The following is an 11,959-nucleotide window of genomic DNA, read 5'->3' as shown; positions in this document are numbered from 1 at the left end:
CTTAGGTGTGGTGTAGTCTGTTACACAGGATAGCTCACCGATATAACGGGTCTTTGTTCCTGGAGACTCCAGGTTCTCAGCACTGTGCTGCCCTTGGAGGCCAGAAAATATTACAGATGTGTCCTCTGACCCATACCTTGAGGTCTGGGAGGAGGAAGGCCATGGTCATATAATAAGGGAGAACATGCAAGGGGCTGTGATCACACAGTCATCCAACAAACATTTAGTGAGCCCCCACTGAGCATTGGGCACCCCCACCAGCGCTGGGCAGTAGGGATTCAGAGATTTTTAAGAAAACAAACAAAATCAGGGCTCAATGTCCTGGGGAGAACTTCAAGAGCCATAGCATCCTTTAGAAGTTCAAGTTCAGACACTTAGAATCTGGACTGAGTGATGCTTCCCTGATGGGAAGACAGTAAGGGAAGCCAGGGGTGGTCGGCAGAGGGTCTGAGAGCTGGTGCTCTGTGCTCTGCCTCATTCAGCAGGCAAAATCGAGTGGTAAACTCACCTGCCCTTCCTTCCTTCCTTCCTTCCTTCCTTCCTTCCTTCCTTCCTTCCTTCCTTCCTTCCTTCCTTCCTTCCTTCTTTCCTCTTTCCTTCCCCCCTCCCCTACCCACATGCTCTAGTCATTACAACCACAGAGGAGGAGCTTGAGGTCAATGTGTATCTATTGGCGATGGTCCTAAAGGTCTGAGGTAGGCGGTTGCAGAGAGGCGGGTGCGGACCTAGTGTGGCCGGGTCCCAGCCAGGCACCTTGGCTCCCAGCAGGATTTGGACCACAGCAGAGGCAGGCTTAGGGCTCTGGACGTATTGGGCCATCTGCCACCAAGGAAGAGGCAGGCCAGGACTGCACTCTGCATGGGGGACAGAGGTTCCAGTGAGAGATCCAGGCCACCTTGCTCGGGTCTGAGACGTGGGACTGCAGAGGGATGTCGTTGACTTTCCCTGGGAAAGCCTGCTCTCCTGGAAGGACGGCCATTCCCCTGCCCGCAGGTGCACGCCCAGGGCTGCTCCAAGCCAGGCCCTGTGCTAAGAGCAGAGAAACAAAGAGGCATCAGACTCCAAGTGGCTCTCAGGTCAGGCGTCACAAGTCCACAGGCAACCACAAAGCAGGCTGCAGAATATGCTGGAACAGGGTCCACGTGGGGAGCAAACGACGGCCGTCCAGGAGGGCCAGGCCAGGCTGCCCAGAGGAATGCTGAGGGTCTGACCTCTCACAAAGTGGGCTCTCGGGGTGGCCCAGCGGGGTGTGCAGAGCTTCCCCATAGAGGGATGGAAGGTAACTCAATATGCACACACGCGAGAGCCTCTGCCACCTGCCTCTCCCCTTCTCCGCTGGGGGGCCGGGGAGGGCCTCCTCCATCTTTGCCCTCCCCCACCCAGGGCAAAAATCTGCATGTCAAATTCTTTCTCTCATATCTCACATCCCACATCCAATCTGTTGGCACTCCTTTCAAAATAAAACTAGATTCTGTATGTATTTATAAAACACTTAGTAAAATGCACACATTAAAAAAATAAAACGAGAGAGGAAACATCTAGAATCTGACCACTTCTCGCCACCTTCAGGGCTGCCGTGATGGCTGGTCCGAGCCGCCATTCCCAGGGTGGGCAGTGGCAGCTCTTCCTCATTCTCTCCGCCCCCCAATGCTGGGCCTCTGCCATCTCTTCTCCACGCAGCAGCCGGTCAGCCAGCACAGTGCCTGGCGTCCCACCAGGTCCCTGCTCTACCCATGCTGGACAATGGCTCCCCATTTCCCTGTAAGTGCCAACGTCCTCCCGGGACCCAGGAGGTCCCCATAACGCCCCAGCCTGCTTCTGGACCCAGCTCCTACGCTCTCTCCCTGCAACACCTCATGCACACGGGCATGCTCCCTCCAGAGGACCCGGCTCTTCCCTCTTCCTGGAATGGGCTTCCCCACCCGCTCACTCCCTACCACCTCCAGCTGCCCTGGGATCTCCCTGTCTTTATAAAGCTGGTGCCCACTAGCCTGCCGGATGCTGTCCACTGGCCCCTGGCACTTCCCTCCTCCCTGGTCCTGCCCCCTCCAGCTCTGTTCTCTGCCACTCGACACCCGACCTCTGTCTCCCCAGCCAGAGTGTAAACTCATGAGGGCAAGAAACTTTCTTTTCTTTCTTTCTTTTTTTTTAAATCGCAGATGTATATGCTGAATGGGACATGGTCAAGAGAGAATGTGGAAGGTAAGGGGATGGCCAGGAGCTCAAGAGTGGAGAGCCGGGAATGCGGGGAGGGGCTTTCCAGAGCCAACACAAGTGAGGTGGCGGGCAGGGCTGGGTGAAGGAGAGCCTTGCCGCCCCCCCTGAGAAGCCTGGGCTTGATCCTGGGAGCAATGAGATACCCCTACCCCATTCTCTGCAACATGACCGCTCTCCGCATGTGTGAACTTGGGCAGCTCAAGCGTCTTGAGGCCTAATATCCTCGGGGGCAACCTAGATGGCCGAGAGCGTGGCCTGCGGTGATCAAGGGGGACCCACAGGGAGGTGACAGGGACTCTGTAAGGTTCAATCACTTCACCACTGGGCGCTGTTGGAGTGAGAGCCCCGCCTCCAAGGGGACAGCCTTTGAATGTGGATGCATTTTTTACAGCAGCTCTCTACAGATTTTCCCCCGGCTGTTTCTTGCTGCCTGGGGAAGCTGTCAGCCAGCGAGGGAGGTGGAGCGGCGGGCACACCCTCCACCAAGGTGCTAGGCTCAGTGCCCTCCTGGGGAGACGCTCTGCAGTCGCCACTTTGGGCTGACCGTGCACATGTGGGCTGAGTCTGGAGTCACTATTCTGCATTCCCACTCCTGGGGTGTCCGTGAAGCTGTGAAAGTCTTGACGAGCAGACGTGAGGACCGTGGCGTATGGCCGTAGGGGTGTGGCTGTGGGCCTGAGCTCAGGTGGTGTTGGGGCGTGGTGGGGAGTGAAGTGACTGGGTTTCTGGGTCAGTGAGTGCCTGGGCTGGTGGCTCCTGGGATGGGCCAGGCATTGCTGGGCTGGCTGGGAAACGGGGTCCCATCCAGATGAGAGAACAAAGTAGGGCATTGTCCAGGCCCTGAAACCCTGAGTGGGGAGAGGGGGAGTCCACGTGTGCCCCCCCCGGAGTAGCCCCCCATGTCCTGAGTGCTCACCTTGTCCAGACACAGAGTAGAGACCCACCTTTAGGCACGGGCTGTTAAAAGTTCCAGTTTACTGCAAAACCACACAGCTAACACGGCCAGAGCAGGGTGTTGTCAGACTCTGTCCCCGCTACCCCACGGTCCCCCTCAGCAGGCTTGTCCCAGAAGGAATTCAGAACTGGAGAGACTCAGGGGTGGGGAGGGCAGTGACCGAGGATGTTACTCCAAGGGTTTAAACACTTGCCCTAAGGGGAGGCCTAGGTTCTGGCTAAGCCACTAACTCATGGTATGGGTTCATCCATCCATCACACGGATATCCAGCGTGGTAAGACTGGGCTGGGCACTGTGGACTCAGTGGGAGCAGCAGGGGGTCTCCCCTCCACCTGAGACTCCCAGCCCAGGCAGGGACACACAGACACCAACAGCACAGTGAGGAGCAGGGAGCCCGGCGGCAGGCAGACCTCGGGGGGCCCCCCATCCGGACCTGCAGCTCTGGGAAGCCTTCGGACCTGCCCGAGGATAAGTGGGTGTTAGCAGGCAAGGTAGAGAGGAGGGGAGCCCGTGATCCAGGAGGGAGGCTGGTGCAGAGTGGGGAGGTGTGGAGGGGGTGCACAGGAGCAGAGGTGAGTGCAGAGCAGGGGTGGCGTGGGAGAGAAAGCCCAGGTCTTGAGGAAGGCATCTGGAGGAAGGATGACCTCGCACAAGCCCCGCCTCTTTCTGAGCCTGATTTCGTCCTGGTCCCGAAAACACAGCATTTGTGTAGCTTTGTGTTACTGATCACCAGAGGGTCTCAGGAATGACTCATCCTCATTTCACAGATAGAAATAGAAGGCCCAAGGGAACAGGTTGGCTGGAGTCGGAACCCATGTCTTCTGATTCAAATCTCATTTCCCACCCCCTTTCTCAAGAGGAGGGGGCTGGATTGGCTGCTCTCTGACACGGAGGCTCCGGAATCAGGGTTCAAACCCTGTTTCTGCTGCATGACCTTGACCTTCTCTGGGACCCCGTTTGCTCCTTCTAGAAATAAAGCCATCACTAGCCCCCACCTCATGGGGTCGTTAAGAGGATTGAATGAGATAGCAAACACAAAGCCCTGAGCACCTGCTCGGCATACAGCAGGCGCTTAATACATCCCATTCTTCTTACAGGGCCCCGACAGCATGAGATCCCGGATGGGCGGTCCGGGTAGAGGGTGCGAATTCCAGCTGGGCTGCTGTTGGCAGGGCCCGGGCTCCACACCCGCGTAACGGGCAGCCCTGCCTCCCGAACTGTGTTTCTTGTCACACTTGGTGGTGTCAGCTGCTTGTTAGAAAGCCACAGCTGGGTAGCTGACAACCCGCATCGCCGTGCCAGCCTCTGGGGAGGAGAGGGCCGCCTCTCTGAATTCACAGTCCGATCCTGAGTTGGGGGGAGTGGTGGCTCCCAGGCCCAGTGGAGCAAACCCAGGGCTGGACAGATGCCAGGTGCCCACCTGTGGGTTCATGGCCATGCGTGCTGCACGGAACCTTGCTACTGTCTCTCTCCCCTCCTCCTCCTCCTTCTCTGCTGCTCTCCCTCTCCCCCTCACACCCATATGCAAGGAGCCAGATTTTCTTGCTAACCCACAGCTTTGCGTTTGCCAGGTTTCCATTTTGGGGAGAAGGTCCCCCATGAATGTTCCATTAGCTCCTTCTTCCTTCTACCTACTGCTTTTTGCCAATCTGGCCCTGCAGACCTTTGGTCCAAAACGTCAGCCGAGGGCACCAGTGTCCGGTGCGGACAGTTTCCACTCTCTGCTCCAGACTCCGTGCTAGGGCATTCCCACCCGTGGCCTCATTTCGTGCCCACAATATGCTCTTCATTAGGACCCTCATTGTGCAGGGCAGAGGAAGGGAGGTGGCGTGTGCATAGGTGGGTGGGGGCGGTGTTGGGCTCAGGGCCATGTGGCTCCGTCTGCTCTTTGCAGGAGACGGTGTTGATGGCAATAAAGGATGACAGAGGCAATGCTGGTCACCAGTTGGTCATGTCCTTGTGCTCTCCTGGGCCTGGCCAGTCTGCAACAGGGTCCAGAAGCAGAGGGACAGGGGATGTGGAGCATAGAATGGGCGGTGACCAAGAATGACCACTAGGTGTCACTCGAGTCCTGGAAAAGAGCTGGCAGCCCCTCCTGGAGGGCTCTGAAGAATGGGGTAGGGAGAGCTGTGCTTCCAGCGAATGCAGAATTCTGACCTAGATTTGGGCAGAGATGCTGATGTGGAAAACTAGAGCTGGACGGAGGTGCAAGTAAAAACCGATTGTATTCAAGAACTATGGCAACGAGGGGGAAAAAACTTCAGTATATCAACTGCACTCACCTGAAACAGAAAAATGGGGATTTACAGCCAAATGAGCAGGGCAGGGGGAGGCTTCTCTAGGTGGAGAATGGCTAAGATAGTGAGGGGTGGGGGGCTCTTGCTAAACTGACCTAACAGGAGTCTTGCTGAAGGCAGGCCTGGTGACCGCACCGGCGGTGGGGAGTGCGGCGTGGGGGAGGAGGGAATTTGACCAGGTGTTGAGGACAGGTGGGCGCTCTTACCACACAGACATGGCAGATATCTGGGCACATGCCAATGATGTTAGAGGGGCACAGAAGCCCAATGGTCAGGCCTGATTGAGGAGAGGTCTCAGAGGAGCCTGACTGAAGTTTGGTCGAGGAGACAGTCTTCGTCCGTCCCTGTTCTTGTTCGAGGAAAGAAAAAGACATTCTCCTTTCTGAACAATACGCGTCCCTTTCTCATCAGTCATTTTGTTCAGAAGTGGCCCGCAGAACCATCTGTGAGGCTTGGTAGTAGAGGATGTTTGCTGGATGTTGCAAAGTACCAGGCATTTCAATGAGGGAGATTTCCATGCAAATAAAAGAAAACCAAAGATGAATGGCTGGACCTGGATGAAACCCAGTTTCTGAGCCCAGAAGGCAGCCAGTGGAGATTTCTAGAAGTTGAGCCTGGAGCATCTTTAGACGGTGAAGTGAGAACACCAGAGGAAATCTAAAGGACCTCCTGGCGTGTGACTTGAATGTCCTTGGCGATGGCCCAGCCATGAATGTCACCGCCATGTCTATTCCTCCGAGAAGAACGTGGAAGCATCCGGCCTCAGCTCCCAGGGCTTCTTCAGATGCTCCCCCTAAGGATCTGGGCAATGGTGTTTAGTTCTCAGTGACTGCAGGTCAGCAGGAAAATCAGAAAAGTCAGTTTGGAGAGTTGTAGCTAGATCTCCAAGGAGAGATCTTCTTCTCCAGAAGATCCAACACCAGGTGCAGAAGGCAGAACCCAGTCCAGCTTACAGGTGGGCATCTAAGTAGAGAGGAAAACAGAGTTTCACCAAGGGGCGAAAATAGCTCAAAAACAATGAATAGGACTATCATTTAAAAAGCCAAGGACATGCGCCATAGTTTCCCATTGGAACACTGAAAATCTGTCTCTACAGACACCTCCCTTGTTGATTCCCGTTTCTACAATACATCTGATTTCATACAATTCATCTGATTCCCGTTTCTACAATACATGATTGTTCACACAAGGGCAGTGAAAAAGGTAATTGACCCATAGGCCTTTTAAACTTTGCTTTACTGGAATCTTTTGTAAGGAATCTCAGGCTAGCCTTTCAAGAGCCTCTCAAGGTTAGGAAGCAAAGTTAGAAACTCACCACCCGATTTTTCTGGCAATGCCTATAGATTTGGGTGAATTCGTCTCCTTTCAAGGTCCCAGTATAGCCTAAGGTCGCTGGGTCTGCCAGGAAATGACCTTCTCTATTCGCCTGCAAGGCCGGGAGCCCTGCAAAGCCAGGTCCCGGGCTGGTTTTTCCAGAAGGGCTCCATGAATCAACCTTAGTTTCTTCCATTGTGTTCTATGCACATCATTCTCAAACATGACATTCCAGCCAAGGCCTTGGGAATATAACGAGTTTCCAATGACATTCTGTCATAAGGAAACGGATTCTTCTTGAACTTACGCAAATAATTATATTGCCATGAAAATAAGAATACTCAATGTAAGTTTCCAAATTCTGGAGGAATCGGGCAGGGAGAAACGATAACCTGTTTTGTTTCTGCTTGCAAAAGTACCATCTACTAAATTGTCATGAATTATAGACAGCTTGAGATAGAAGGGAAAACAGTTCTGCAAACCCAGAAAATAGAACATTTAAAAAAAAAAAAACCCAGCAACATTTGAAGGGAAAACTAGAATCATCCTTCACTGGCTAATTCAGTCCCATGTAATTAATTCTTGCTCTGCTTGATCTTGGGTTCGCAATTTGATGAACCCGTCAGCTTCTCTACTGGTTCTGGAAACCCTTACTGAGGTCAGCAATGTGATCTAAAGGTCATTGAATGTCATCAGAAGTCTGCTCCCCACAATACCTGCCCTAGTCCTTTCCAGGGGTCTCTGAAATTGTCCTTGCTAATGAAAATAGAGCATTTTGGCTGCCCGGTGATTGGCATAACCTTTCAGGAAAGCATCAGAGGAAAGCTTACTATCTGTAAATGACAAGAGGCTTAAAATAGCTGCGGTTAAAGATCTGATGAGAGCTCATTATAAAACAATTAACCGACAAAGGAATGTAATCATCTCTGTGACATACAACACATTAAGATAATAACTAGAATTATGACTGATAACATTATGCCAGGATGTTTCATAAGCAACAAAGCATAGACAAATTTCTACGAATTTCATACAATTTCTAAAATATTTATATATTTAATTTAAAATATTTACCCATTCAAGTATAACAGGAAAGTTAAAGTACTTCTTCTGATCTGACAGTGCCGTCCAAGCAATCCAACATGTCGAATAAACCAGATTATTTTTAACATCTCTCCTTTTACAAGGTGAGAGAACAAATCCTTGGAGATTTTCCAGGGACCCAGTGCAAGGTCAGTTTAAGACCAGGATTTCATTAAGGAGTTGATTTTTGGGAAGGCAAAATTGTAAGAAAAGTAAAAACGAAACAAGTCGTAAACCCCTAGCTCTTCTCAAAGTGAAAAGTCTGGGGGGTGGGGGGCCGTGCCCAAGTGGTTCAGTTGTTTCAGCATTTGACTTTGGCTCAGGTCACGATCTCAGGGTCCTGGGATGGAGCCCTGCTTCTGGGGCTCAGCAGGAAGCCTGCTTCTCCTTCTCCCTCTGCTCCTCTCCACGATTGTGCATGCACATTCCCTCTCTCTCTCAAATAAATAAAATTTTTTTAAGAAGCGAGAAGTCCGTGTTCTCTTAAATAATCACTGACATGGTATGGTTAATGTAAACACAGGAAATTATTCGGATAAAACATAATCTTTGTTTTCTAGGCAGTTTTACTTAAAAGATAAAGAAAAGCTTTCTACAATCTCATAGAAAGAGCAGACGAATCATCCAAGAAGTTTGTTGTTTCAACAGAAAGCAAACCAAATGCTAGTTTTGCATCTTACACCATTGCGCTCATTTTTAAAACTTTATAAATCAATCAATTCAACGAAGCCAGCTTGACCACACAGGAAATTCCTTCTCACAAACCCTCTACAACTTTCTATAGCCATGCAAATTTTTTTTTGCCCTATATTTTCCTCTTTTTCATTCTGAAATAACTTTTATTTTATTTTTTTAAAAGATTTTATTTGACAGAGAGAGAGATCACAAGTTGGCAGAGAGGCAGGCAGAGGCAGGGGCCGAGGGGAAGCAGGCTCCCTGCTGAGCAGAGAACCTGATGCGGGGCTCGATCCCAGGACCCTGAGATCATGACCTGAGCTGAAGGCAGAGGCTTAACCCACTGAGCCACCCAGATGTCCCTAAAATAACTTTGAATCAACCTCTAAACAATTTGTACGTTGAAGACAAAATTTTTCTCCTTTTCCTTAACAGAAATATAGCCTACATTCTTGCATAATTTCCATGCAGTTTTTTCTTTATCCTTATTATTCCTAGAAATTTCTAGCAATTCACTTATACATAACTGGGATCTTTAACCCACAGGAATCTCAATTTCCAGTGAAAACAAGGAAGTAGACACTTGTTAACTGTCTGCTATATGTCAACATTCTATAGTAAATTAGTAAATTTTATGAATATACCATCTCACAATTCCTAGAAATACTTATAGTTCTTCTGGTACAATTTTTCCTTTTTATTAATAAACCCAAAGGTATTTCTTCATACCTTATAAAAGTAAAAAGCCAAAAGTATATAAGCATATACTTGTGTTTAGTTATTAATGTCTTAGTGGTTTATCTGACTTGGAAATGATTTAGATAGTTAATGACTATCTATTACTTAATTTAATTAGCTTAACTGTTAAGATGGCAAGCTACTCAATGTCCACAATAGTCAAACTATGGAAAGAACCTAGATGTCCATCAACAGATGAATGGATAAAGAAGATGTGGTATATCTATACAATGGAATACTATGCAGCCATCAAAAGAAATGAAATCTTGCCATTTGCAACTACGTGGATGGAACTAGAAGGTATTATGCTTAACGAAATAAGTCAATCAGAGAAAGAAAACTATCATATGATCTCCCTGATATGAGGAAGTGGAGATGCAATGTGGGGGGTTTGGGGTTGGAAAAGAATAAATGAAACAAGATGGGATCAGGAGGGAGACAAACCATAAGAGACTCTTAATCTCATAAAACAAACTGAAGGTTGCCAGGGGTAGTGGGGTAAGGAGAGGGTGGTGGGGTTATGGACATTGGAGAGGGTATGTGCTATGGTGAGTGCTGTGAAGTGTGTAAACCTGGCGATTCAAAGACCCGTACCCCTGGGGCTAATAATACATTATATGCTAATTAAAAAATTCAAAAATTATTTTTAAAAAGCTGGCAAGCTACTAAAAAAATTATGGAAGCTGTTCTTAGGCGAGCATAGAAAAACATCAAGCAAAACTCTCTAGCATCTCAAGCTATTTCTGTTAACTATATTAACAGTACCTGCACGTTAGGCAAACATTGTAGAAACCAAAACCTAAAAAACCTACAGACACGGGTTTTCTGTTTTCTGCAGTGCTTGATCAACACAAATGAACAGATAACAAGCAACTCACTTTTACTGCACCTTGACTTAACAAGCAACTCACTTTTACTGCACCTTGACTTAGACATTTTTTCCTTAGGTTCAGTTTATAATTTTTTATAATCTTAAACACCTAGTCGGTATGACATTATCTTATTTAACTACTAAACCCCAGTAGAATGAAACATATGCTCATATCGTCCTTTCCTGCTGGTAACTCAGAAGACATTTCTGTTTTTGTTCCACCAATGCCGTTAAACCAAGATTTGCTCGAATCATATGGGCTTGGAAAATACCTGGGTTCTTTTCTAGATTTCTGTGTGATTTAGGAATACTTAATTAACAGAAGTGCTGATTTCTATCCAAGCCCCTTTGCACAGAGCTCCATGAAGAGATGTCGTGAATTAATCTGGCAATGCTATCTTGAATAGAATGATATCCCATATATATTACATACATTCACACACACGCACAAACTATTTTACAGGCAGACAGAGACCTTACCAGTTTCTCTCTAAAAATTTAGCCATGAATAGCAAAACCTAGTGATGCACGCTCTCTGATTTATACAAAATAGTTGGATCTGGTCTTCACTCCGTTGTGTATTTTTTATCTGAATTGTGTTTCTGGCAGATGGGACAAGCTGAGGTTGTGTATTCAGCATGAGAGCTAAGATTTTCACTGGTGTTTGTGGCAGAGACTTTTAAGCTTTTCAGTTGCCCCAATATGTAATTTTTTTAAAAAGAGGTTATTTATTTATTTGGGGGGGCACAAACAGGGGGAAGGGCAGAGGGAGAGGGAGAGGCAGACTCCCCACTGAGTGGGCAACATGATGCGGGGCTCGATCCCACGACCCTGAGATCATGACCTGAGCCAAAATCGAGAGTCGGAAGCTCAACTGATTGCACCACTCAAGTGCCCCCCCACCCCAATATGTAGTTTTAAGGAGGCCATGGAATACATTTTAAGGGAGAGATTTGAGGGGACGTCAAGCAGCTGCTGGGATGTCTCCAAAGCCCTTCTAAATGAATAAAATATCTAGTTGTTTCCAAAGAGCATTTTCCTTCTTAGCTTTAGGTGGTTGCTTCTAGGGGTCCCGGAGTCCCTTAAGAAATGCTTACGGAGGCAGAGAGCTAAATATGCAAGGACCCAAAGGGCTGGCCTGGGCAGGGAAAAGGTCTGGCAGGGGCAGGCAGAGGGAAGGAGGAGGCAGGGGTTCGAAGGCATCATATAAGAGGACACAAGGGGTCTGAAGGGAGGCTCAAAGAAGGTGTGGGTGCGGGGCGTGGGAAGGGAGAGGTCTTAGAGGAAGCAGTGAGTTTCCAAATTCAGCAGAGGGTCAGGAAGGAGAGGGGTGCGCTTGAGTCAGCTGAGAAGTTTCCTTGGAAGAAGCAGGATCAAATAGAATAGAGAGGCATTCCAAGAACCAGGAAAAGTATTCCAGCCTCGGGAGTCAGGGAGTGGATCCCCACTCGAAAGGGCCAGGAAGAAAGACTTGCAGCCCAGCAGGTCTCTGTCAAACAAAGTAGCCTATACCTCTCATCCGGCTTCACAGAGTGTACTCAGAACCTTAAGAACCAAAACCTATCCTTGCCGGGCCTCAGTGGACCTTTACACAGAGCCCCGGCTCAGGAGTGGGGCTCACAGTGGATCCCCCATCAATCAGTCAGGGCTGAAGACAAAAGCCTCAGGATGTCCGCTTGGGGTCCTGGGTGACATGGCGAGGGGCCCAGTATGATAACTCTGTTCTCACACGAGTCATGGCACCACGGCGGTTAGAAAACCAGAGCCAGGGGCACCTGGGTGGTTCAGTGGGTTAAGCATCTGCCTTCG

Source organism: Mustela nivalis, assembly GCF_964662115.1.
Source record: "Mustela nivalis genome assembly, chromosome: 10".
Taxonomy (NCBI): domain Eukaryota; kingdom Metazoa; phylum Chordata; class Mammalia; order Carnivora; family Mustelidae; genus Mustela; species Mustela nivalis.
This window is presented reverse-complemented; position numbering follows the sequence as displayed.